This window comes from Mesocricetus auratus, unplaced genomic scaffold (genome assembly GCF_017639785.1).
Source record: "Mesocricetus auratus isolate SY011 unplaced genomic scaffold, BCM_Maur_2.0 Super-Scaffold_15014, whole genome shotgun sequence".
NCBI lineage: Eukaryota > Metazoa > Chordata > Mammalia > Rodentia > Cricetidae > Mesocricetus > Mesocricetus auratus.
Genome location: NW_024429186.1, coordinates 34722205 through 34749820, shown reverse-complemented (window position 1 = coordinate 34749820; position 27616 = coordinate 34722205). Strand labels below are relative to the sequence as shown.

At 42.9% G+C, this 27616-nt stretch overlaps 1 protein-coding gene across 8 annotated transcripts in view; it reads left to right on the top strand.

The window, feature by feature from the left end:
• Sipa1l1 (signal induced proliferation associated 1 like 1) overlaps nucleotides 1-27616 on the top strand; it is a 284590-nt gene that overhangs the window by 113437 nt on the left and 143537 nt on the right. For all 8 annotated transcript variants that reach the window (XM_040742801.1, XM_040742806.1, XM_040742805.1 and 5 more), the window contains one exon: nucleotides 22830-22893. The gene's annotated coding sequence lies outside the window, so the exon portion shown is untranslated. The remainder of the gene's footprint in view (nucleotides 1-22829; nucleotides 22894-27616) is intronic.

Sequence of the window (27616 nt, the reverse complement as noted above, 5' to 3'; positions counted from 1 at the left end):
GATCACTTGTTTCCCCCCTACAGAAAACACCACAAAGCATATTGTGATTTCAAAGGCTAATAACCATAAATGGATATGTGACAGAAAATGACCCTCAGGAACGAGGTGCTAATGCTGCCTCTGTGTTTGAAACCACGTTTTACAAGCACTTTTAACTGTTCTTCTATACCTGCAGTGATGCTTGTGTGTGACTAGCAGGAACAGGTATCTGTTTGCACAGGGCTTGAGTTATACAAATTCAGTGTCTGTTGGGAAACCATGTGGGGCGGTGGTTCCACCAAGTCTAGAGAGGGACTCTGGTTGCCAGCATCCCTAGTGTGAAGACACTGTTGGAGCTCCAGCCTGGATGTCTGCAAGATCAGGGCCAGGACTAGGGGTGGAAGGGCTGCTCTGCACTTCTTACCCACTTACTTGAAACTCCTTGGCCATCCCTGACTTGAGAGGATCAAATGTAGTGTTTGAGTGGGCATTTAGCCAGCCCAAATAAAATCTTATTTCTATTACAAAAGGAGAGGGGAAGCCAAATTTGAAATGTTGACTCCCTGCCATCAAACACAAACTTATTTTTAAGCCATGGATCTGCCTAACAATCTTTCCAAAATTTAGAGGGAGCTAATGTTATTTAGGGAATTAAATTATTTTTCCATTTGCTCTCCCTCTCTTTCTTCCCCCCTCTCTTCTTTCTTTCTACAGGGTCTTACTGTGTAGACCAGGCTGGTCTAGAATCATAGAGACCTTCCTGTCTCTGCCTCCTAAAGTGGTAGGATTAAAGTTGTGCATCCCCGAACCCAATGATTTAGGGGGAATTTTAAAAGAAACATTTTAGCTTCAGGAGGATTTTTTCCCCCAGTTCATTTCTGTCCTTTGGTAAAAATGTTAATGCACCTTTATTATTAACTAATAAATCTTTGTTAAAATGGTATTGGTGACCTAGTCCTTTTTTTTTTTTTTTTTTTTTTTTTTAACGAGACAGGGTTTCTCTGTATTGTTTTGGAGGCTGTCGGACCAGCCTGGCCTCGAACTCACCTCTGCCTGCCTCTGCCTCCCGAGTGCTGGGATTAAAGGCGTGCGCCACTGCTGCCCGGCGGTGACCTAGTCTTAGAATAAAATTGGTATTAGGTATGACACGGGTTCCTTCATGCTTTGGGAGCAGAGGTACATGTAGAAATGTTCCTGGCAAGCCTGTCTTCTGCTGAGCCTCTCCCCTGGTAAGCACACCCCCACCCCCTGCACTGCAGCAGGCTTCTCAACAGGCTCTGGGCACCGTTGATTGGCCCCGTCATCTCTAGTACCTCTAGAGTTTCCGCCTGGTTAATAAGCCCTCTGGAAGTAAAGGTCTGCCCATCCCTCTAGCCCTGGGAGTTGTGTTGGGCCTCCAGGTTTCTCTGCCTCTCTCAGCCCTTTTGCTGTGGTGCAGTCTTTGACCAGGCCACTTCCTTGCCACTGGCCCTGTGGGCCAGCACGTGCTCCCACAGTGTTCTCTGGCTTCTGTTTATTGCATCTCAGAGAGGAAGCAGAGGGTTCCTGTAAGTGAATGAGCTGGTCCATGGGGAGCACTCTAGACCATGTGTGTCTCCACCCAGGAAGCATGTTTTCTACGTCCATCATTTCTTCACACTGTACTGTAATTATGACAGTGCCGTTTGCCTTGCTACAGCTCTGGCATTGCTACCCTTCGTCGGAGTGGCTCTTGGCGGCTTTCGTGTGCCCAGTGGGGACGTAGCATGTGTGTAACGAGGAAGTGGGTGAGCAGGGAGAGGAGAAAGAAAGACTGTGGCTTTCTATTGACCACTGTGGCCTGTTCAGCCCTTACGGACATATAAGGCTGTGAGCCGTATAGATGCTGGAATCTAAAGAGTCAGTTTTCCACTGTGCTTGTTATACAGCAGGAGCCTGGACCTCATGCACACAGTATGACACATTTTGGTGTGGTCACACTGGGAGACCTTTCCAGGTTGTTCATCAAGTACTTGATTCTTGCTAGCTGCTGGGTTCAGGAGTTGCAAAGAAGACAAGAGTAGGCTCTGTCTTTAAGTTTCTCCAGAATTGTGGTAGGGACAGGTACACCCATGTGCACCCCAACCTCATCTCTGTCATGTGGCAACTTTGTTGCTGTATATTAAAGTCAGTTTAACTGTACTATTGGAAAACAGTGTTGTGACCAAGAGCTAGATGGGATGGTTGAATATAGGTCTGTAATCCTAGCATTTGGTGGGTAAAGCAGGAACATGGAGAATTCTCAGCCAGCCTGGCCTATGCAGGGAGAGCCTGTCTCTGTGTGTCTCTTTAGATATTTTGAAAAAAAAATATAAAAGTATTCTCTGGGTTTTTAAGGGCTTTAAGGCCATAATTAGCAGATGTGTAACAGGAAACTCATGGTTCTTTTCATCATCTCACCTCTAAATAGAGGTCACAAGCAAACTCTGTCTCCATTGTGTGTGAGACAGTTTTGGTCAGGGCAGCCCCGTGAACTTGTACTCTGGGGAGAGCACTTCCTGTGAGGCAACCTAAATTAGTTTTTGTTGGCATACTTTTGCGGGGTACCCATGTGCCTTGTGCAGCACTGAGATACACTCATGACTTCATTCTGTTGTGCTGAGCAATTGGAAATGAGATTCCCCATAGCACCCTCAAGTGAAGAAAGGCCCCTTGTGCCAAGTGACATTACAGAACCCCTCAGCTGCAGGATGGCTCTGTCTTCCCAGCTGCCCCCTTGCCTTGTGGAGGACACCAGTTGCAAAGAGAAGGCTTTGTCTGTTATATATAAAACCAATGTTGTTTAGGCTTGGTTCAAGCAACTTAAATTACTTCAGAGCCTGGCAAGACATTCTTGACCAGTTAATAATTTAAATGAAGGCCAAATTTAGAACCCAACTTATATTAGTTTAAAAATAGCCATTGCCTTTGGAAAGCTGATATGACACATTGGGGGCCTGGAGATATAATAGACAAATTCAATTTACATAGGTCTGTATTAGACTTTGAGAGGCAGTAAGCTCTTGGGTATGAACCTGCACGGAAGCCATCCAGCTTAGGATTTGGTACCTGGGACCCAGTATCTGGCATGTACATTGCTTTTTTTAATTCATTAGAGAATCTAATCTGATTTCTGCATAGTAATTTTATTGGATCTTTTTAGATTGATGAAGTATTAGGGAACATAAGGAACTACTGAAGGTTAGTGGTATGTTAATACAGTCACTGTGATGTTATGCTTTGTAGTTTATGTAGAAAAGTAGAAAAGTCAGGAATTTTTCTTAGATGATGATGCAAACATCATCAGCACAAAGATGGGAGAATGAGAGGAGTGGCCGTTCTTTTCTGTGCCTAGAAGTCAGCTACTGCGTCCTGCGTCTCTACACTGCCTCATCCGTGCCAGTACATAAGGTACAGATGATTCTCTGAGGCCCCGTCTGTTACATGTCCATGTGCCTAACATACAATGTAGTGTATACAGGTTGGGCTGAAATGCTTTGCAATTATCAGATAAACAAACAGCTCTTGCATTGCTGTATTTGAATTGTTGCCTTAAATTTTATGAGGACTTGAAAAAAAGGGCAAGCTTAAAGCAAATATTTGAATTAATCTTACTTGAGGGAAAATCCACCTGCAACTTGACGTCAGTACTTTTTTTACATGACTTAAAAATGTAAAGACACTGGGCTAGAAATCTTTTTCAGTGATTAAGAGCACTGGTTGCTCTTCCAGAGGACCCAGGTTCAATTCCCAGCACCCACATGGAGGCTGCCAACCACCTGTAACTCCACTTCCAAGGGCTTTGTGACTCTCTCCTGGCCTTCATGGGTGACAGGCATGCATTGTGCACAGATATACATTCAGCAAAACACTTAAACACATAAAGCATAATGGGAAAAAAGGTCAAGACAGTTCTAGAATTTTATTTATGTGTGTATATGTATTGTCTGTATGGCGTGTGCGTGTGAATGCAGGTACCATGGACTCAGAGGAGTCCCTGAAGCTCCCGTTACAGTAGGTTGTGGCATGCCTGTTGGGAATGGAATTCGGGTTCTCTCCAAGATCATCAGTGCTAAACCATCTCTCCAGCGTGCTCCCCACCCCCATGTTGTTTTTAATATAGGGAAACTTATATTAGTTTCTGGATACCATTTTCCTTGTAGTCATAATGACTGCCATTACTCACCCCTGTTGAGTAGTTCTTTGTGGCTGATACCTTTTAATGATTCTTGTGTTGACATTATGTCTTTTGATATTTTTAGCAACAGTAAATCATGATAATTTTGCAATCCTATACTGCGTCTGTAGTGTTATTTTCTTTACATAAAAACAAGTGTCTTTTGAAAATAAAAAATGGGGAGGTTTTAAGTGCATTTTTATTTGTAAGAGGAAATACTGTTCATGTTGTTATAGTAATTGGTGTGTTTCTGACATAGGCTGCTATGAATGTTTTTGGATTACATGTCTTATCCTTAAGATAACTTTGAGGTCATCATACTGAACTAACTACAATCGACTTGTTTGAAACAATGGGGAAGGTGTCTTTGGCTTTCTTCTTATTGGTTGCATATCTATTCAGACACCAAGAACTTGCTTTCAGTAGCCACTTTTCATTAATTCAAAATCTGTAAAAAGCAGTTTCCATAAAAAGGTGACCTTCAGCATTAGCTGCCCAATAATAATTTATGCATCTTACAGAGAACATTTTCAGTTAGTGGTTCAATAGGAATGGAGGTGTTTATTACTAATACAGAGAAATTAGCTCGTATAACTTGTTATTTTAATATCTCAATTTTTTTGTAGGTTACTTTCTGCTGTCATTAAATCCCCCTTTTATGCCTCAGAATGTCCCTTTAAGTGGATAGAACATCCATGTTTAAAAACTAAAGGAAATGAAATGTACTTATTGGCTATTTCTGACTGATTGGAAAGGAGGCATCAGCTACTAATTGGTTCTGGCCAGTCCCTTTGTCAGTCTTCATTTTGTTCTCCAGTGGCACCTGCATTGCCACAGACACTTTCACAGAGCTGACTGGCTCTTGGACACTGAGCTGTCTTTGGGAGCTCTCTAACATTTGAGTGGCAGTTGACAGCAACCCTCTTTAGCTTTCAATTGGTTTGACATTTTCCCTGAGCCCTTCTGTATATCAGGTACCATCCTCAGCTCTGGGAACATAGTATTTCTGGAAACTGTCTTCACAGAATGTGTGGGTGAGTGGAAGGTATGAAACAAATGGGACCGCCATGTGAAAGTTTCTACACATAACAGGAAGCAGTGGAGGGTGTCTTCCTTGGTCGTGTTGGAGCCACCTGATGACAGTTGGTTTTCAGCCCGCTCGGGCTGGCTCCAAGGCCTCACATATGCTCTGCGTGCACTCTCTTAGCTCCTGATGTTTATAAAAAACCAAATGAACAGATAAGAAGCAGGATGAGAGGGAGCCTTGTGGGCCATACTTCCAGAAAATTGTACTTGAAAGGAATTTTGTGTGATGAGCATTTGCTTAGCACTGTCTCTCACTGAGTATGTGTTTGGGTTAGCGCCTCAGAATCTGGAAGGTTTGCTCAATTGTCCTGCAGGCTTTTGGATTCTGTCAATAATTTGAGATTAGATGTCAGATGTAAAGAGAAGCCTTGAATGGCTTTAGGTAAGTACATAAAACCAAGTGACAGAAAGATTAATGACAGCTCTTAACTGATGTTTGCTCTGAATGAAGGAATTGATTATGCCACCTCACACCCTCCACCAACCCCCAACTGTAGCTTTTTCATTTACCATTTTAGAGCCCTTCTCTAACTAGAGCTTAGTTTGGAGGAGGCCTAGTACTTGTCTTACTCTCCATTGCATGCCCTTAACCTTGAACAGAACTTAATGTGTAGAGAGACCTGGGTTCTCTCCCTACCCCGAGGAGAAGAAGAAAGGACTGACTGTGTTGAGGAAAGTCCCCTGGAGTTTGATGCTGGCCTTATCTGTCAGCACATTCTTGTTTAAGCTTTCCTGAGAGTGAGAAACTAACAGAGCCAGCATATGTGCAGCCTCTCACCATTGACAACACAGTCTTTTTTGGACACTTTGGGAAATACTGGCCATCATACTCAGGGCTGAAGTGCAAAGAAGTGGTGTGCTAGCTTAGATTTTCCTGCTAGAAGCCTGATGTCATGGCTTCAAAAAGGGTTTGGCAAAGGGAACAAGTGTGGATCCCTTGAAGTTTCAAGGGAAGTGAGGCAGGAGAGAATGTGTTAACATAATGTTGGTTTTATTAGTTCAGAAGTTTTAAGTTTCAGTATAACTATGTTTTCCCAGCAGTATAAAAGATCATCTTGGTGATTTATGAGGGGGAAGTGGGGTAGTTGTTTGCAGCCCATATTCTCAAGTGTGTTCCTCTTAATTGCCGTCTATGGTAGGGAGTGCTTGACAGAACTGTTGAGCTGTGTGACCATTGTGGAGATTGGCAGGCCTTGTCCTTGGATGCGGATGGTGCTCATACGATCCCCAAGTATACATTATTTCTTTTCTGTAGACTTGGAAACTGTGTCAGTTTTCTAGAAATTCTGGAGGCCAGTCTTCTGAGTGAGCATGTAAGGAAGCATAGTGTCGGCCTTGTGACCTGGAGCTGGCTCATTGCTAGCTGTGCTGTTTTGCTGCTTGTGGCTCTTGAGTTTTGAAACTGCTTGTTTGTGCTGTGAGTGGTCCAGCTCAGGAGGAAGGCTTCCGTGGCACTCACTTCATTTGCTCCTTAGGGAAGGAAGCGTGTCATTTTCACCCATGGGTTTTGTTTGTCCTGTTGACTTCTCCTGTTCCCTTAGGCGTGCACCCTCCACACTTGTGCCTTTGGCCTCTTTCTGAATGTCTGCTTGGGGAGATGCTGGCCTGATCTAGGGCTGTGCTCCTTTGTTGCTTTCTGTGGCTCTGCAGGACTAGTCAAATGATCACATTGACCTCAGGGTGACCAAGGACATGGGTTTGCATCTCCTACACCTGAAAATGTGCTTTGACAGGGTGTCACAGTGAAAGTAGGTCTTACTAGAAAACAGTTTAAGATGGACACTTGGATTATTGCTTCACAGGGCAGTGCAGCAAAAGTTATACACATTCTCCAAGCAAAACTGATGATAGAAAGTTGAAAGAATTGTATCCAAACTGATTAGATACAGTTATAATGTTTATGTACTTGGAAAATGTGGCCAGATGTTTAAAGGGAAATACTGTTAATTCAGCAAATGTTTTCTTTAGTGTTTTTTCCCTCAATATAAGTTTTTATTTAACTTAGAAACGTGCATGCTTCACATGTCAACCCCAGCTCCCTCTCCCACCCCTCCTCCCTTGACCTTACATCAGTCCCACCCCACCCAATCCTCACATCATTCCCCAGGGAGGGTGAGGCCCTCCTTGGGGGGATCTCCAAAGTCTGTCATTTCATCCAGGGCAGACCTAGGCCCTTCCCCATGTGTCCAGGCTGAGAGAGCATTCTCCATATAGAATGGGTTTCCAAAGTTCATTCGTACACCATGATAAACACTGATCTACTACCTAAGACCCCAGAGATTTCTGAGGCCTTCTCACTGACACTACAGTCATGGAGTCTGGATCAGTCCCCTGTTGACCTCTCAGCCATCAGTCTGGGGTTCAAGAGCTCCCCCTTGTCCTGTCAGCTGTATTTGTGGGTTTCACCAGCACGGTCTCGACCTCTTTGCTCATGACTCCTCCATCTCTGTCACTGGGTTCCAGGAATTTAGTTCAGTGTTTAGCTGTGGGTATCTGTCACTGCTTCCATCAGTCACTGAATGAAGGTTCTAGGATGTCATATAAGGTAGTCATGAACCTTATCATCAGGGAGGGGCTATTTTTTATGCAGCTTCTTGTTACTCTTTGAAGTTAAAGGACTTTGCACTCTAGATTACTGGTAGTGTCGACTGAACAAAGCCTGTGTTTAATATTTACCGCACGTCAAGCACACAGACCCTTATTGAAACAGGCGTCCTCTGATTCTGTGGCTCTCAAAGCATGGGCCATCTAGGAAGTAGACCTCTACCTGCAGGCAGCTGTCAAACGCTCCTCTCCCATTTGGAGTTCGTAAAGTTTGTTTTACTTTGCTTTTTGCCATCCTGTGCTAACTGGTCCAGTGTTGACTCAGTGTACCTTGTACTGGCAGTAGCTTTTTTATTTTATTTTATTGGTATTTTTTTTAAGACAGGGTTTCTCTGTGTAGCTTTGGAGCCTATCCTGGCACTCGCTCTGTAGACCAGGCTGGCCTCGAACTCACAGAGATCCGCCTGCCTCTGCCTCCTGAGTGCTGGGATTAAAGGCATGTGCCACCAATGCCTGGCCCCTTGTCTGGTTCTTGGTGTTAGGAAGTTTTCATTTCTTTGCCATTGACTTTGCTGTTTTAGATTTTTATAGAATTCCTCTTCATTAGATTGAGGAAGTTCCCTTTGATTGCTGTTGGTGAGAGTTTGTTTTAATTAAGAATGTGTATATCCACCCCCTCGTGTGTGTGTGTGTGTGTGTGTGTGTGTGTGTGTGTGTGTGTGTGTGTGTGTGAAGACAGAGGTCAATGCTGAGTGCCTTCCTTGCTGTTCTTCACCTTAATTTTTGAGAAGGGGTCACCCAGTGAATCTGGTGCTTGCTGTTTGGCAGTTACATACACATGCACCCCAGCTAGTTTCTACATGGGTACCAGAGATATAAACTCAGGTCCTTGTGCGCATATAGCAAGCACTTCACCTATTGAGCCTTCAACCTTTGGCTCCAATTTGTAACTGTACAATCCTAAAAGGAGGGGCATTGTGTGTGTGCCTACCCTCCCCAGTTACATGTATGTGTGTGCACATGTGCACTGTATTATATCTTTGACTTGCTTTGGTATTGGGTGAAATTGAATTCATAGGTTGACTTGGGAGTGTATTTTCTAGAAGTTGTGAAGTGTTGGATTATTTCTCTTTTAACTGTGCAATAGAATTCTTTGATAAAGCCATTTGGGCCTGGGGTTTTCCTGTGTGGAAAGATTTTTAATTACTAATTCAGTTTCTTTTTATAGTTCTATTCATGTTCTCTTCTTGAGCCAGTGATGATTACTTCTTTATTCCTTTCTCTGCGGGTTTGATTTCATTCCACTTGCCCCATTTGGTGGCTGCATGGTCTGCATGTGATCTGTCCCCTCTGAAGTCTCAGTGGAACCCCATCTCCTTGGTAAGGTGGAAAGTGATCTAATCTGCTGTTGAGAGGCCTTTGAGATCTGATTAGGATTAGAAAGGCTATTGTGAAACCCGTTTATAGCCAGGGAGAGACAGCATGTCACAGGAACCTCCACAGCCACACCCGTGTCAGCTCCACCAGCCTCATGGACTGCCCTTCTCATCCCCACCCCCTGTGTGACGAGTGATGAAGAGGGTCCTGCAAGGTCTCAGATCCCTTGTAACCTTTCTCTGAGGTCAATAGCCAGTGTTCTTCCTCCATTACTTGGGCGACTGGGTGGGGTTCTGCTTTGCTTTGTTGTAATTTTTCCTCTTTCCTTGGTGTGTTTCAGTAGTAAAAATTTGTGAATTTAGTTGACTTTTTTTTCAAAAAAGAACAAATTTTGGTGTTAATATTTTCTCTATTGTTACTGGTTAGTTTATTAAATAAAATGAGCTGTTTCTTTTGTTCTGTTAAAGTTTAGAAATAAAATTCTGGGACCGGAATTAGCTGTATCATGTGAATTTGAAATAAAGTTTATTGTTATTATGTCCAAATTTAATTTTGCTTCTGATTGTTTTTTGACCAATAGATTTAGAAATTTATGTTTAATTTCTTCTCTTGGCATAGAACTTGAAAATTTCTCCCAGCCCAGTACTTTGGCGTTTACCCAGACTTGCCCTGTGACACTGCAGATGTCCTCCCCCGGCCTTGATCTGTGTCCTATAGCTGCCAGATCAGAATGGCTGAGTGTTTGGACACAGGCTCCTGCATTGTATTTTATGTTTGGTCTGATGGTTGCATTATTTACTTAAAGTGGATACTGAGGTCTTGAGTTGTAGGTCAGTTGTCTCTCTCCTTTCAAGTTGTCTGCTCTAGTTCATTCCTTTTGAGCTCTGTTACATCCATTCCTGCAGTTGTGATGTCTCCCTGGTGAACCGACACTGTCATCATCATACCTTTCCTCTTTGTTGTCTAGTGATGCTGTTTTTTTCCTTAGAATCTGTTTTGTCTAACAATAGTGTATGTGCCCGCTGTCATTCTTTCTGTCCCTGTCTCTCATACAGTGCTGCTTGTGATACTCATGACCTGATACCTGCTGAGCCCTGATTTGCTCTTGAGCTAGCTACCCCAGCTGCCATCTTTGAAAGGCTATTTAATGCCAATTATGGTAGTAATGTTGCAACATAGTCTTTTATATATATGAAAGTGCGCCACATTTTCATAGCTTTATTTATGTGAACATTGCTGGTATGTTCAAGTGAAAAAGGAATGCTTTGGCATTACTGCACAGTTTTAAGCTGGCAGACAGTCCTCACTTGTGCAGGCTCTACTGACTTCTGTCATGGGAGTTAATAGAGTCCCCCTCTCTGAACTCTGATTCATGCTCTTTCATAGCCAGAGACAATCCCTGGTCTGTACTTCCGGTTTCTTTGCTTTTGATATTGTTATTTAATATAATGATTTAGAATGTCATAAATGAAGTCATCTAGTGTGTAATGAGCCTGCCTTCTTCCTCGTACCTTGCCTTTGAGATTCATCCAAGTGATTGTGTATCGATATCGCTTGCTTCTTTTTATTGTTGGGTCTATTGTGCACGTACAGTTTGTTTAGTCACTGCTGAAGGACACTTGGATCAGTTCCAGTGTTGGGTGCTTATGCCATAAACATTTAGGCAAGGCTATTTTTTTTCTTTTTTCACAGCTTGGGTTGAACCCAAGGGCAAGCGCTCCTTCACTAAGCTCATCAGGCACCCGCAGCCCTCTCCGCTTTTGTTTCTCTAAGGAGATTCGTAGGTGTGTGATTCTGAGTTCTGTGCTACAGAAAACTGCCAAGCTGTTCTCAGCAGTGACCATGCACATGGTTCGTGTGCTCCCACCATGTTTGAGAGCTCCCGACTGGTCAGGCTTCAGGCGCAGCGTTTCACAGTGTTTCTTTGAGAGTTCCTGTTGCCTTTGGTGAACCATCCTAGTAGATACAGAACAGGGCCACCCATGGTTTTAATTTACATTTCTTGATGACTTGTGATTCTCATGTATTTCATGTATTTTTCGTCATTCTTTTGTCTTTGGTGAAGCTTCTTTTACGTTTTAGGTTTTCTGTGAACAGTTCCAGAGAAAACTTATTTGAAGCTCCTGCTCTTGAGAGCAGAAGGCACTGTTATTGTGTGTGGGTTCGAGATGGCAGGGCTGCTGGTAGTGTGGGGCCACTTCTGCCCCTCTAGGGTCATGGTTCATACTGCAATCATGAATTAGCTTTCAGAACTCTCAGTGAGATGTCCTGAAGAACAGCCCAAGAGAAGTTCTTCAACTCCAAGACCCTGCTGCCCACTCCAGGCTGTGTGTCCAAAGGACAAGTGTGGTGCGGCCACTGTGCCTTTGAGACGCTTGTGGGTGCTGTCAAACAACCCTGGGTGACAGGACTTTTGTCTTGGGGAATTTGTCTACCCACTCTCAGTCTTTGGCACAACTTTTCTCAGCTGTGCTGTGGGGAGTAGATGCTGCCTGGTTAGTTATTGAGAATGCAGAAGGAGGCTATTGTTTCCCTATTTAACTATGGCTTTTCAGTTCTCTGAAAGATCTTACACTGATTTCTGATGATGTGATACAGCAAATTTTGTTGAAAAACCTCTTATGAGCAGGGTGTGAAAACACACACCTTTATTCCCAGCACTTGGGAGGTAGAGGCAGAGGCAGGTGGATCTCTGTGAGTTTAAGGGTAACCTGGTCTACATTGTGAGTGCCTGTTTCAAAAAAAAAAATAGAAAAGAAAAAAGAAAAGCCTTTTGAACAATGGAATACTTTCCAACTCTGTTTAGAGTTTTCAGTGGAGAGGGCCTATATGAATTGTTAGCATTAATATAAAATATTATATGATACCAAATATACTCTGTGACAACAAGGAGTGTATTTGGTGTCATTATAGCATATAAAAATAATGTAATCACGGGGGGGGGGGCAGTTCTCCCCACATTTGCTATGTCATTTGACAGTTAGTATAAATGAAGCTTGTTTAGTGGCTTGGTGGACAGGAAGGGAGATGGTTTCTCTGTATGTCCTGGTCAGGGCTTATCACGCCACTCATGTATGTACTGTACTGGCTGCTGAGCGTGCCGTCAGGCAGAGCTTGTCTACAAGTAACTTTGTTATAACCTGGCAGTCAATTCATTTCAGCATGGGAACTGGGCCTGCAAGTCTTTCAGTGGTAATAGAAAAGTTATTGGTCCCCACTACATTGTCATTAGCCTAACTTTCATTAGGAGACCTTAGGACCATAATTTTTTGTTTTGTGAGGGGGGTGTCCTTTTTTTTGATGTTTATTTGAATTCTTGAATTTCTTCATAATGAAAGAGAAAAACCTAAGTTGAGGAATTTTGCTTAAAATGAGTAGAAACAAAAATGTCACTGAATGCAGTGACAGTATGAGATGTTCCCATCTGATACTAGGGATTTGCGTCCTCTTTTCTTCATGCTAAGATAATTCCAAGGATTAAAATAAATGTTTCTTTATACCTGTGTTTGTGTGTTCATGTATATATGCTGTGTGTGTGTGTGTGTGTGTGTGTGTGTGTGTGTGTAGGCTTGATGAGAATGTCAGGTTCCCCTGAGTTGCTGTTACAGGCACTTGTGAGCTGGATATGGGTTCTGGGAATTAAACTTCAGCCTTTTAATTGCTGAGCCATCTTTTCAGTACCCAGGAATCTCTCTCTTTAAAAAAAAAAACAGCAATCGAGCAACAGTTATCTTTTAATTAAAATATTAATATGGGTGTCATAGGTGTAGCTTAAGGGTACATAAGAGTCTTAGCATGCTTGAAACCCTGGGTTTAGCTCATAGCACTATATAAACAAACTAAAAATTGCAAACCACATTGCACAGACTTGTTTAGGGTGGTTCGCTCCCTGCTGTGAACATGCTACTTGTCAGTGAATTACTCTAAAGAACCCGTGCCTTTTGGTGCTGAAGATGGAAACCAACACACAACAGTCCACATGCTGGACTGTCTGTACTTTCCCACTGAACCATTTCAGACTCCAGCTGTAATGTTCTTATTTTTACATAGGCACTAGTATTTGAATTCCATTGAGATTAACTGTGTGAAGTTGGTAAATTGAATGGCATTAAGATTAAGAAGTTCTTCATTAAAAAAAAGCAAGGACAAAATTACAAACTATAGTAGGAAGAGATATTTGCATGACTCATAGCAACAATTTATTTAAAAAAAAGTGAAAGAATAATGCTCCCATAACTACAGTGAGAAGTACAAGACTTGAATAGGCAGTTCACAGAAAGATGCTTATTTGGCTAAGTCCAGAAACTTCTAATGATGTGCTTGGAGTCACTTATTAGGGAAGTACAAATTAGAGGCAAATTAGAAGTTCAAATTATAGTCTTAGCAGGCTAGCCAGCGAGACAGGCCACTCATGCAGGTGTGAAGTGTTTGAACATAACCATGCATGTTGTTCTTGAAGTAAAACTTGGCCCAACCTTTGCAGTTGTGCTCCCCAGGGTACAGATCAGCAGCAAGCCACACAGGTGTGCTTCAGGAGAATATCCATGTGCTCCAGGAGAATGTCCCGTTTCATACAAGCATTTGTATGTTCAAACTAAAAAGAAACAAACTGTTCCTTAGTAGTAGGAGGAATTATACTTCGTTGAGTTGGTTATGACTTGATGTGAGTGCTCTCTTTCCTCTTGCTGTACCTGGCCATTTCAGAGTAGTCTGTGGTGCTGGCAGTCTTAGTGGCCATCAGCATTGGAAGTCACCAGGACCTACCAGGTGCTAGCAGTGCTTGTTTGTTAATTGAGTGGCAGTTACATGGTGGGTCACATTGGTGAAAACTCTTGAAACAGATGCACTTAGCAGTTGTAGGCTTTTATCTGCAATTTTAACTTTATCAATCATTTGAAAGTCTGCTAACCCTGTTTCCCTGCTCTGCACCATATCACATCCTGGACCGCTAAGAAGCCACTGCAGTTTTTCAGTCTTGGCTCTGACTGGTATTCAGAACCTCCCTCCCTTCAGGGATTGATGCACGCATTTGACTGTTTTGGTTTTACTCTTTCAAAAGCCTTGGTGAACTTTGAATATTTTAAAAGATCAGAAAAAATTCTTGGCTACTAAGCTGGGAATAAGCTACCATGTTTTTTTTTGTTTGTTTGTTTTTGTTTTTACGAGACAGGGTTTCTCTGTATTGTTTTGGAGGCTATCGGTCCAGCCTGGCCTCGAATGCACAAAGATCCGCCTGCCTCTGCCTCCCGAGTGCTGGGATTAAAGGCGTGCACCACCACCGCCCGGCTCATGTTTTTTTTTTTAATATAAAAGTCTATTGGTGTTCAAAAATGTTTTGAAGAATCAAAATAAAGCACCAAAAAGATATTATTGGAAAACTAGTCATTCCCCATCTTTTATGATTGCCATTTTTCTATGAATTTCCTAAGGAAACTTGTTGGATTTTAAAAGTCTGATCTTTATTTTCTTGTATGAGTTTTCTTTCCTTGGGCATTTCTGAACTACTCATTTCCCCGTTGCTGATTTCCATGCAGTGATGGTATGTTAATGTACATTGATTTCTTTGTAGTTAAAGATGGACCTAAAGGCTTAATTCCGACTCTGCCAAGGGTAGCATTTATTGGCTGTTGATTACAGAAGCATAGAGGTTAAACAGGCCAGCTGGGGTGCAGTGGATTTTCCATCGTGTGGGGTTACCTGCCTTCTAAATGCAGCTGTTCAAAGATAAATTTACTTCCATGTCATCTGAATATTGAGTTTCTCTAATCCCAAGGGTTTCTGTCATTCCTACTAAGGGTTAACACCACAGGAGTCTCTCTGTGGACTGGGGCTGCCATAGGTGTCACTGTCACCCAGTGCCTGTTGTTATGTTCTGTCTGGTCCCTCTAAGTTCTACCAGGGAAATTTGAAGGTTCATCCTCCCTTAAGGGGTCATTGGTTTTAAGGCTTAGAACTTTCTAACACAGGAGTTTCTAAAATATTCAAGAGTATTAAAGATCTTCGTGTATGTTTATTCGATGACAAAACTGTATGTACCCCAAAATGGGTCTAGTTACTGGAGTAATAAAACATTTGGTTTTGTAGAAGGTGAATTGCTAATCACTTTTGGCCAGTGAGTATTCACCCCTGGTTCATAAAGCCTACACTATGGAGCCCCATTTTTACAGAGGTAAAAATCACTGGGAGATTGTTTCTGTGCTGTTGAACATCTCAGTAGAGCAAACAGAAGAGAGCAAACCCCACTGTCTCTAGTTTGCTCTACTGGGAAGTCCAAAGATGTCAATATGCGGAGGGCACTCTGTTAATGAGTTTTGCTGCAAATCCTTGATTGGTGTGTGACCAAGTAACTGAGTGCTATATGCTAGCCAAGTTACTGCATGAAACTAATGGTCATACCTAGTCCATCCATAATCAGGCTAGAAAGACACTATGTGATTGGTTAAGAAATCCCTGGGGTTCAGACTTGAGATGCTGGCACCCTCAGCCAGTGCACTGACTCTTCATTCCCCAAGCATTTAGCAGCTGTTGTGTTTTTCTGACCATAGAACATATACACTGCTGTTACCTTTCTGAGAGATGTCCCCCACTTGAGTAAACAGGACAATTATGATTTCAGCCTGTTTCCTCATGCTTATTTTTAGTGAGATTTGTATATTGGCTGGATTTCAAATTTTTCATAAAGAACCTAATTATTTAGAATTTAGGCCAAATGCACAGTTGTTACTGTAGAGAGAAAGCAAACATTGTCTTATGATTTATTCATGTGTTCTGAAAGAAAGAATGGAGAATTCCTGTACCAAATCATATTAATAAATTCAATGACTTTTTGGCTGATACTTAGTGTATACCCTTGAGAGTAAGAACTACTGGTTTGCCAAGGCATCCTCTAGTGTATTCCGGAACAGATCATCGCTCTGTTAACCTGAATAATTGCTTCTTTTATAAGCAAAGATGTCACCTCTACTTAACAGTGAAAATCTCCTCCATGGGCCGTGGAGTTGCACTTTTTGAAGCATTACTGTTAGAAGGCAAACAAGATGAATTAGAAGTGAATCAGCCTGGGCTGCCACTGATGTGTCTCTGTAACTCCCATCTGTCTTAGGATTTTGTACCTACTGTCATATGTATTTTAATACGGCCCATAATCATCCCAGTTCTGAACACCATATACAGTCATTTAAACCCAAGAAAAATTTTGCCTTTGATGCCAAACTGAAATATGTGGTTTATAATTCTTTCAAATTACTAGCATCTGTTCCCTTTAAAGGGTCCGAGGAACCGTTGTGTTAGGGTGGGCTTTAGGCTGCTGAGTGTACCTAGTCTCTAGGTGGCCAGGCTCCTGTACCAGTTGGACCTTGTGGCTCACAGAAGACACTAGCATCTGATCACACCAGGTGTTTTCTTCCTTAGTTTTCTTTGACATTGGTAAACTTGTGTGAGTGATTTCTCTTGCGGTGTCTCCTTCACTGTCCACAGAGGTCACTGAACTCTTCTTTTTGAAGATAGCCTGTCTAAAGGAGCCTTGTGGGGTGAGATAGCTCCTTTAAAGGAGCCTTGTGGAATGAGATAGCCCCTTTAAAGGAGCCTTGTGGAATGAAATAGACTCTTTAAAGGAACCTTGTAGAATGAGATAGCCCCTTTAAAGGAGCCTTGTGGAGTTGTCTGTCAGCCTTATTTTACTTGGGTTTCTTTACTGTTGATACCGTCAGAGTGCCCCATGGATGCCTAGAGGGGTTGAATCTGCATGGTTCTCAGCTGCTGACCCCAACTTCATTTGAAGCTAGCACTTCATTTAGGTCAGTGTGCTCCACTCACAGCAGGATTCATTCAAACACGTTCACCCTGACCTCATGAGCCTTCTTCAGAGCAGCTGTGTGATCTCCATGCTTCACCAAGTGGCTCTTCCGGTGGCCGGACTTTTAAACCACCAGCCTTATCCCTGGAGCCAGCCCTGAAAAGTCATCAATACCTGTCCCTTTAAACCATAGTAGACATGTTTCAACAGTTTGTTTTCTGTGTACTGAAACTCACACTGGACATTGAGCTCTGGGTTGCCTTTTTTATACTTCTTCAGTTAGCAGTTAGTTTGCTTTTGGGTGTTTTTTGTTTTGTTTGTTTGATTTTGGTGGTGTTGCAGCTTAAATTCAGGTTTTTGAGAATATGAGGCAAAATCCACCATGTCCTGACCATTGTCTCCAGTTGTTAAACTCCCTATTAGTATCCAGTTTCCCTATCTTCACAGTGTCTTCTGTTTTTCTCTAGGATCATTTGCTTCTTCTACATGTTTAGGACTTGCACATGCAGTCATTCATCTTGTTAATGTTTTCAGGTGTTGCTTTGACTACTATTTTTGTCATGTCACCCTCGAACAGTTCCTGTATTATAATAATGTTGAGTGTATTTATTATTAGTGCTTGTGGTCTTTCTATTTTGTATTGTTTACATTTTATGAAGTGATAAAGTATCCTCTATTATCTACTAAAAGGCTTATAATCTTGCCTTTTACATGCAAGTTAGGTTAAATTGGGGTTTATTTTTATATAAAAGGTAGAATGGGAATTCAGATTAATAATTTTTGCATGAATGAACAAATGTGTTACAAGTACCATTATTAAGTAATTCCTTTTCTGAATTACTCTGGCATTCTTGCTGTGTTATAAATAATAGTTGGGAGGGAGGACTGATTTCCTCCTAACTGTGTTATGAGAATTGGTGTTCTTCTTGTAATGTAAGATTTGGACACAGTTTGTTGAGTTTGTAAAATCAGGTGTAGGTAGATAGATGACAGATAGTCAGGTAGATGGGTAGATATAGCTAGCTAGCTGATAGACAGGTAATAGATGATTGATAGATAATGAATAGATGATAGACTTATAGATGGACAAGAGATGACAGATTGATGAATAGAATGTAAATATAAAGGCATGGGAAAGCACACATGCATGTGTGACCCTCCTCTCCATCAGTAGCAATAATTGCACCCATATCTGGATTTTTATTTGTGGATGCCATTCTTGGAGAAAGGAACCATTTTGGAGGAATTGGTGTTGTCAGAGTTGGAAAGTATAAAGTACTGATGGAAACTTTGAAACATGATTTCAGGAAGTAAGGAAATGATTTGAAAATGATAGGATTGGAAGTTTTCACTGTCCAATTTCAGGTAGATTGAGCTTGCATATTAACAATGGCAATAATTGACAGCAGTAAAAATAATAGTCGTAAAGGGTTAAAAAGCGGAGTCACTGAACCATATGACCATGAGAGCAGATGGTGCCTCTGGCTGAAAGCAGGCTGTGCCTTTTCCTCCTCTTGCATTCTAGTGTATGGAATTCCTTAATTGTTCTTGTCCTCCTGATAAAGGGACACGTTACAATGGGGTCCAGTTTCTGGCTGTCAGGGCTCACACTACTCGGAACATTTCCGTTGATGTTGTTGGGAGACACATTGCTTTCTCCCACCAGCTGCTGTGTTCATGGCTCAGGCTCCTGTACTGAAAGGCAGATAAAGGAGAGAAACACACACAGCCGTCTTTAATACAAGTTTTATGTGTCCCTGGATTCTTGAGAAGAACCAAGGTCAAAGGAAATGGGATGCAGTGTTAATAACTTGGGCGTGGTCCACTTAGCCAGCTTCTTTGGATCTTGGTGTCTTTGTCTTCTGGAGATAGGCGCATTCCTTAAGGCGGGGGTGTGGGATGCAGACACTGCAGATGCATGAGGATGATGGACGCCTGCAGCGAAGGTCTGCTTCAGTGGAAGGCCTGCTGCAAGGGAGGGTGGCAGATGGTCTACAGTTCACACAGATGTTTCAGGGCTTAGTCTTCCTGGCGCAGCTTCCAGAGCGTTCTATTTTCCTGCTGGTGTCAGTGTTTGCAGCAGAATATTTCACTCCCTTTTAGGCACATCGTCCTCACCGTTTCATTTCACTCTTGGTAACAGTCCACTGGGATGAAATGTAGTTTGCGCTGTGAGGCCTGTGGTCTGTGGTCCCTGGCTTCTGCATAATCTCTACCTCTCCTACTCATTTGCTTGCCACTCGGGAAATTACAGTATTGAATTAAAGCTTAAACATGGTAAAATACGTTAGTACACTTCATGGGGAGATGAACTCAAGATATAGAAGTTGTTGAAAGCATGCAGGCTTAGAAGTCAAGACTAGTCTAAGCCAGGTTTGTTTCTTACTTGAAAAGTCAAAACTTCCCGCCCCGTGTGGATTGGAAGCTGTTGTACTGAAAATGTTTGCTTCATGGTTTTAAAAGCCGGAGGCACTTTAAAGTTGTCACTACTTGCCACCAGAAGTGAGGATCAGTGACCTTCTGAGCCACGTTTCCCAGCTGCTCACGCTGCTTTGGATGTGTGTGGCCTTTTCAGCACATGATGCTCAAGTGTGGAGCCTTTATTTCAGGGTCTCTGCGCCCTCCTGCCTGCTGCTTTTCTTTCTCCTGGGTATGACACTCACCTCCTGCTGTCTCTGTACTGTGTGAGCTGGGAAGAGGTGTTGTTCTGCTCTGACTTAGATGGGGACTTTGGGAAGCTGCTGGGGATACAGGCTTCACTGCAGCAGTGTGTGAGGGCCTCTGACTACTGTGGCCATCTTCCCGCTGTCACAAGTGTAGGATGTAGGAGACAGGTGAATCAGAAATAGACACCATAGTGAATCTTCCCAGATCAAACTCCTGTGAGGTAGCTCTGAATTCAAGGAACCCCGTGTTAACTCCCTGCCCCAGCTTACCAGTTCTGAACAGAGAGAGGAATCATGTGTAGTGTTCCCTTGTGTCTGGGTTCCTGTGTGAGCCTGGTTGGGAGACATGATACTCAGCGTTATTGCTCTGGTCCACCCCGTTCCACCTTGCACTACAGCAGACAACACTATAATGTATAGGTTGGCAGTGGTTTTTGTAAATAAGATTTCACTAGGGTAAACAAATTCATTGGGTCCGTAACTGCTTTTTTTTTTTGTTTTTTTTTTTTTTTTTGTTTTTTCGAGACAGGGTTTCTCTGTATCGTTTTGGAGGCTGTCCTGGAACTCACTCTGTAGACCAGGCTGGCCTCGAACTCACAGAGATCCGCCTGCCTCTGCCTCCCGAGTGCTGGCCGTAACTGCTTTTGTACGTCAAATGAGGGCTGCATAGGTAAGACAGGGACCTTATGGCCAGCAAATCATCAAGTACTGTCTAGACATTCTCAGTGTTAGTTGACTGATTTCCTCCTATGCACTGCTCCACTGTGCCTGGCCCATGGCTTGTTACCGCGTCCTGCTCGTTAGTGTTACCATTTCTTTGAATGTTTTTAGAGTTTCTCTGGGACCTCTGTGTGAGCATTCCTAGCAGATAGCTGCTCAGGGCAACAGAGTGTATTTGTAGTCTGTATCCTTAGATACTACACAGTTTTCCAGTTTTCATAAGCCAGCTGTCATGAGAGTTAAGTTGTTCACATGCTAAGATGTATGTTGTTGCAAACACAGCTATCAGCTCAAAGGGAGAAAGAGGTAGTTTATTCTTGAGACAAATAATAATGACCATGACCCAGGAAGCCTGCCTCAGTGTGGTAACAGTTTCATGAGTTTTACAGAACAAAAGAAAGCACTTAACCAAGGCAGTTTTAAGTAAATTGGTAGAGAATTCAGGTAGGTGGCTTACAGCAGAGGGGACTTTGTTGTAAGGCTCAGGAGCTATCTGAGGACATTCTTGATTTGGGCCTGGTGAAAGTTCCTAGCCTCTTGATACATTCTGAAAGGTTTTCCTTGATAGTCAAACGGAAGGTCAGACTGATGTACACAGTAGGTAGCCATTAAGAAGACTAAAGGTTGCCTAAAATAATGTGGCACTGTATCCATAACAGCCCAGCTTTCCACAAAGTTCTTATTTGTCTGCCAGCCTTGTGGAATCTTCACACAGGTGTGACTTTTTCTTCTGGAACTTTTACCTCATATATAATTTGGTCTAAGTTTTATATTTTAGCCATTATGGCCACTTACCTATACCTTGCTGTGGATCCTGATTCCGTTGTAGTTTTACTTGTGCTTCAGTAGTGACAGATGAAGTGTGCGTGCGTGTGTGTGTGTGTGTGTGTGTGTGTGTGTGTGTGTGTGTGTGTGTGTGTGTTTCCAGATGCATACTGGCCATTTTAAGGTTCTATTTGGTGGCCTGTCTTTTTATTGTCTGTCTTATTTATAACAATTCTTCATGCATTTGGAATGAGTTCGTTATTGGTCGATAGGTGTGTTGCAAATGCCGTCTTCTATTTGGTGCTTCCAGTTTCTCTTTCACAGCTTTGTGAACTTTTTATTTTTTAACAAACCATTAATAATGCATCAGCGTAGTATCACATTGCACCACACCTGTTCACACCTCTCCACGCCACAGTCAAAAGCAGAGAGATATGAATGCACCTATGCTCCCTGCTTCTCCTCTCCTCTGTAGCTGTTCTTGTCCTGTATAGTTCGTCGCTCCCTGCTCAGGGAATGGTGTTGCCTACAGTGGGCTGTGTTCCATTATCAGTTAACAATCAAGGCATTCCCCCACAGCCATGCCCACAAGCCAGTATGATCTAAACAAATGCTCAATTCAAACTTCTTTTCACTTCCTTTTCAGGTAATTCTAGGTTTTGGAATGTTGACATTAAAGCTAACTATCATAAGGTGTGTGTGTGTGTGATTTGCTCTTGTTAATGTTTCCTATGTTTGTTGCAATGTTACTTATGCTGGCTTCAAATTCCCCAGCCTCCCAAATTGCTAGGACATGCCACCAGGTTGGGCGCCTGCTGTCCTATTATGAGGTCTCTGGGCTGGGCAGGGATGGCACTCTGTATTTCATCTGTGGTATTGAAAGCCGTGCCATTGTCTAGGAATCTTTGTTGAAGCAGGTGTGTGCATTTTTCTGCTCAGAACTATTTTCTTAGATCCTTGAGTTTAGAGATTTAGAAATCTAAGTGATTTACCAAACTTTATGCTGGATCTGAAATAGGTTAATGGAGTATTGTAGAGGTCAAACTAACATGCTTATCTTCTTACTATTTTCTTTCAAAGCTACATGCTGTTTGAGGTCCATTTAATATTTCCCCCCTTTTGTTTTAGAAGCCTAGAACAATATTACGCAGCTGAAATGTGTTGCATATTTTGTATTTTGAAAATTGGAGTAGAGCAGAAGACACAGCTCAGCAGTTAGGAGCCCCTGCTGCTGTCACAGATACCCGTCCCATTCCCAGCACACATATCAGCTCACAGCCTCCTGCAACTCCAGCTTCAGAGGATCCAGGGCCCCTTTCTGGCCTGCACAGGCACCCACAAGCACATGTTCTTACCACAGACACATACACATAAATAAAATTAAAGTTAAAAAAATGAAAGCCCAAGGTGGGGTGTAGTGGCACACACGTTTAACTCCAGCTTTCCAGGGATAGAGGAGGATGTCTCCGAGTTCAAGGCCAGCCTGGTCTATGTAGCAAGTTTCAGGACAATATTGAGAGACCCTGCGTATATGATCTTAGAAATACTTCTAATGCTCTAGTATTGTAGACACCTCCAATCTGACCTAATTAATGCTGCTTCCTTCAGGAAGATTAGCCTGTCCGCCTCAGAGATAAGTCCTTTGTCAAGATTCTGTGAGCATTGTAGTCTTGGTGACAGTTTTTTTCCTTGCTCTTACAAAGCTTCTCTTCTCTCTTTGTAGAATATACGTCCTTCGTGTGGATGTTGCTGCTGTCTTAAGTCTGGGATCATGGCACCAGAATACAGTAAGTAGCCATGCCATGTATCAACACTACAAAGTGCTTGCTCCCCATGTTCGAATTCCTAGGGATGGAACTCATCATGATAGTCATTTCTTCCATGTTCCTGTTCTGCACACATATTGTCTGGACTACTTTCTATAATGTCCGGCAGAATGGACATTAGGACCATACCCTATCACATCTGTACCCTATACACTGTGCCCTATCTATTCCCTGTGTTATGAGTCTGAGAAACTAACTGAGCTGGAGACTGGGCCCTAGGGAGCTGCTTGTCCACAACTGATTCACCAGCTCTGGCTCCATCGTCCACTCTGGGGCAGTGCCTGGCCAGGGAAATGGTCTTAGGGAGAGACCTCTACTCCTGTTCTAGCTTGGGAGACCCATCGGCAAGCGTGTCTGGAGCTTCTGGCAGAAGTCTCTCATACTTAGTACAGAACTCAGGGAAATGTCTGCCCTTTCTCTGGATGTCACTGTTTACTGGTGTGAGGTCTGGTGTGGCTTCAGCCTGCTGGCTTCCAGACTGAGCATGAAAGCCACACAGGGTGGAAGACAGAGTTCAGAGGCCAGAATGCAGGGCAGGCAGCCCTGAAGCCTGTCCCCTCTCAGGACATCCAGTATTTGAGCCAATCCATTTCCTTTATGTTAAAGCCAGTTTGAGTTGAAAGCCAAAACATCCGAATGACTCACTTAATCCCCATTTTATTTTTAGTAATCCATTAGTTTCCCCTAGGGAATGTGGGAGTAATTGCAAAGCAAGGCAAAGTAATACCATTAAATTAAACTGGCGCAGTGTTGGTGTTGACTGGCATCCCCTTCACTCTCAGCAGGAGTTAGCTATAGTGAGTTAGTGTTCAAAATGTGAGGCTAAAGACAGTGCTTTCAGAGTCCCTCTCTTTTTCATTTTCTCCCAGAAGCTTTTGCCCCTTACTCGGCTGCCACAGATGCTAGAAAGGGTGTTAGGCCACAGGTGTGTGCCATATTCTTGAAAAACTATACCTGCAGGCAGCATGGTTATGTTCTGTTTTCCTAGAACACACCACACTCATGTTTTTAACATTTGTTTTTGTTCTTCAAAAATAATATGAGTGCTTCAGATATAAAACTGTTGTGAGGAAGAGAATAACACATCTATTCTTCCTTCCCAAGCACACGAGTATTTTGTCAATCATGCTAAGCAGTTAAAAACCATGCTCCCCTTCTCTGCCCCTGGGGACCACCACTCTGCTTTTACTCTTTATTGTTCTCATGGATTTGTACTTTCACCATGTGTGTCACAAACTTTTGCTTTCTATTGAGATGGGTCTGATGCATCCAGCTGACATTGACCTTGCTATGTGGCTGAGGCCGGCCTTGAACCCTGATACTGCTGCCTCCACCTTCCACTGGGGTTGCAGCTGCAATCAATCCATCAGGCCTGGCTGGTGCGCTTTTTAGCTTATAGGAAATGCAGATGCCACACACTGACTATAAAATCACAGGGAAGTTTAGAAGAGATGTAAGGTCAGTGTAAGGCTGTACTATTGTTTCTGTTGCTGTGAAGAGACACCATAACCACAGCAACTCTTACAAAACAAGAGACATTTAAATGGCTGGCTTACAGCATCAGTGGTTTAGTTCGTTATCATCATGGTGGGATGTGGTGGCATGCAGGCAGACTTGTACTGGAGAAGGAGCTGAGGGTAGAGAAGAAGGCTACATCCTGATCTGAAAGCAACAGGAAGTGAACTGAGACACTGGGTGTGGCTTGAGCATGTGAGACCTCAAAGCCAGCCTCTACAGGGACACACTTCCTTTAAAAAGGCCATGCTCACTTCAGCAAAGCCACACCTCCTAATAGTGCCACTCCTTTTGGGGGCCATTTTCTTTGAACCATGACAAACACTTTCAAAGTTGTGTTAGTAAGCATCCCAGTGGCATGTATCATAAAATGCTAAATTTAGCCTTAGATTGATCGGTGAGTGAATCCCCGCAGTGACTGCTTTTATGTTGCCTACTCTCCAGAGCTCTTTTCTTGGCTGCCTGCTCTGCTGCTCAGCTCACTTTGTGTCCTGCTCTCATCCTGGGCAGGCTTGGAATCTCACAGGGTACTACCACCCAGGAGCTGCTTCCTTCAGTAGTCTTCACCCTGTGTTCAGGCCCCAGGCTTTTGACAAACTTAATCTGAGTGTTTGCTGCACTGCACCATTTGGGGCCTTCTAAACTGACTGGTTTGTCATCCCACTTCTCTTACTGTGGCAGTGGTTATAAAAGAGACTTCTCTAGGCTGACTGCAGCCCTCCTCTAAACCAGTAGCTGTGTCACTGGGCGCCTTCAGTGTGCCTGGTTTCTCTGTGAGCCAGTGTTGGGTCTCAGATTCTGTTGTATCACGCTTTCTTTTGCCTGCGTTGTTTCAGTTTTGTGTGGATGTGTGTTTTGTTTGCATGCATGTCTGTCTACATGTCTTCCTGGTGCCCACAGGTCAGAAGAGGGTATCAGATTCCTTAGAATTGGAGTTTCTGCCAGTTGTGAGCCAGCATTTGGATGCTGGGAACCAAACCCTGGTCTTTGCAAGATATGCCAGTGCTCTTAACCATCAAGCCATCTTTTTGGCCACTGTATCTTAGCATTCTTGACAAAATGTAAGCCATTTAGCATCTATGTTATAGAAAGCTTATGCTGTTTAGAGGATTTCTGGCACACTGTCATTTAGAACCTTGCCTTCAGGAATAGGAACAATCCAGTTGTCTGTTCCTTCATTCAGAAATCACTGTTGTTCTACCAATATAGTGTCACAGAAAATCTTTTGACAATAAAAACAGGATTCGTATTATTCTATGGTCTCATTTTAATTTAAATGTTTAGCATTTGCTAAAAAGCAAACTTAAGATTTTCCCCCTCCATACTTGTGTCTGTGCAAGACCAGTGTTTTTTATTGGCATTAAATTTTAGGACTTTGTTTTTCATACATTATATTTATTCTGTTGTTAGTAATAGAATGGTTTCTTAAATTTTTTTCTAACTGTACATGTCTACTCACACGCGCATACCTGTGTGAAGCTTAGAGGTTGATTAGTGTTGATGTCCTCTGCCACTCCCCACCTTTTTTTTTTGTGAGGTGTTGAGGGTGAGACAGGGTCTCTATTATGTAGTCCTGGCTATCCTGAAACTCCCTGTGCATACCAGGCTGTCCTTGAACTCACAGAGAGTTGCCTGCTTCTGCTTTTTGAGTGCCTGGCCCTATCTTCTGTTCTGAGCTGTGATCTCTTACTGAATCTGGAACTTATTTCAGTTAGCCTTCCTGATCCAGCAGGCCCCACATTTCCATCAGTGTCCCTAGAACACAGACCTTATTAAAAAATAAAATGTTTTCTTCACTTTTTAATTTCATTTAGATCAAGTTTAAAATAATCATTGAAAGTTGAAGACATCTTTAAGTCTTTCAGGGATGGAGTCAGATAAAGATTCTCCTTAGACAGAGAATCTCTATTGGTTCTTTTCTGCGTGTTTCTTAGGTTGTGTTGAGTTTTTTTTCCAGTCTCCCTTATCTGTTCAAGAGCAAGCAGACATACCGGTCAGTAGTAAAATGATCCCACTCACCTGTAGTATGAATTACCTCTAATGTGGATGCACATTCATTTTCCTGCTGGAGTATATGCGGGTGGGTGTCTGGAGGGGAATGTGTGCTCTGTCAGGTAGTAGACGAATACCGGGCTTGCCCTGGGGTTTGTTGTCTAAGCGGATCCGATGCTTGGTCTGTGGCGGTACAGAGTGCATGAGCGCTGGGTGGGTTGTCTTTGTTAGTCAGGGTGGGCGTTGGTTAGACTTTGTTGAGTTGCTGAAATCAGATGTCTAAATTCTAAAGTTATTATTCTGCTGTATTAAAGGATTTTAGAGTGAGTTTTTAAGAAACTGATTAGAAACTATTTTTTGCTAGTCTTGCTAAATTTATCAATTGAGATGTTTTTCTCACAGAAATCCCAAATGCCTTTGGATTAGGGGTTTAGGCTGTGCTATAAAGTGTGCCCTGTTTCTCACACAGACTTCTTTAGTGCCCAGTTAACCTTCCAGTTACTCTCTTTCTGTGGTTAGAAGCCAGGAGGCTGTTCTGTGGCGCCATAAGCCAATCACTCAATCTCAGCGCCCCTAGCTTACATGTTGTGCCAATAACTGGGTCATTAGCTAGCACCTTATCCAGCAACTGGAAAGGCAGTGTTTATCAGCAGTGGTCTTTTGACATCACTTGCTACTTTCTGAGTTACTTGAGTGAATTATTTCTCCTAGGGTGGGGGATGTCTCTTGCTGTGGGTACGGTGAGTGTAAGGATCCACCATGAATTCTAAAGTTTGTGGGTAGAAAGACATGTGGGGGAGTTTATAGTTGATGATGTCTGATGGCCAGAAGCAGATGGCTTCCCAGTTTTTCTGAATTTAGACTAACCTCCAAAATGGCTTACCATTCTCTGGATTTCCCCCACTTTAGTAATTAAGATAGCTTGGTTGTGGTGTTGGGGGCCTTTCTGTGATCTGAGAAACAAAGTCTGCAGATTGCCCTGTGTTTTGTCTGAATATCTGAGCTCATTGCATTACTGTGCTGTGGCTCCATTTAAAGCCGGTGAAGCCGGTATGTGGCCATCTCCCCTGCCTAGACTCTGGTTCTAAAGGTTCAGGCCAGGCTCCAGCGTCTATTCTTGTGATTCTGTTCCTTAATTGTGTTGTTGCTGTTGCTTGCTTTTTTGTGACAGGGTCTT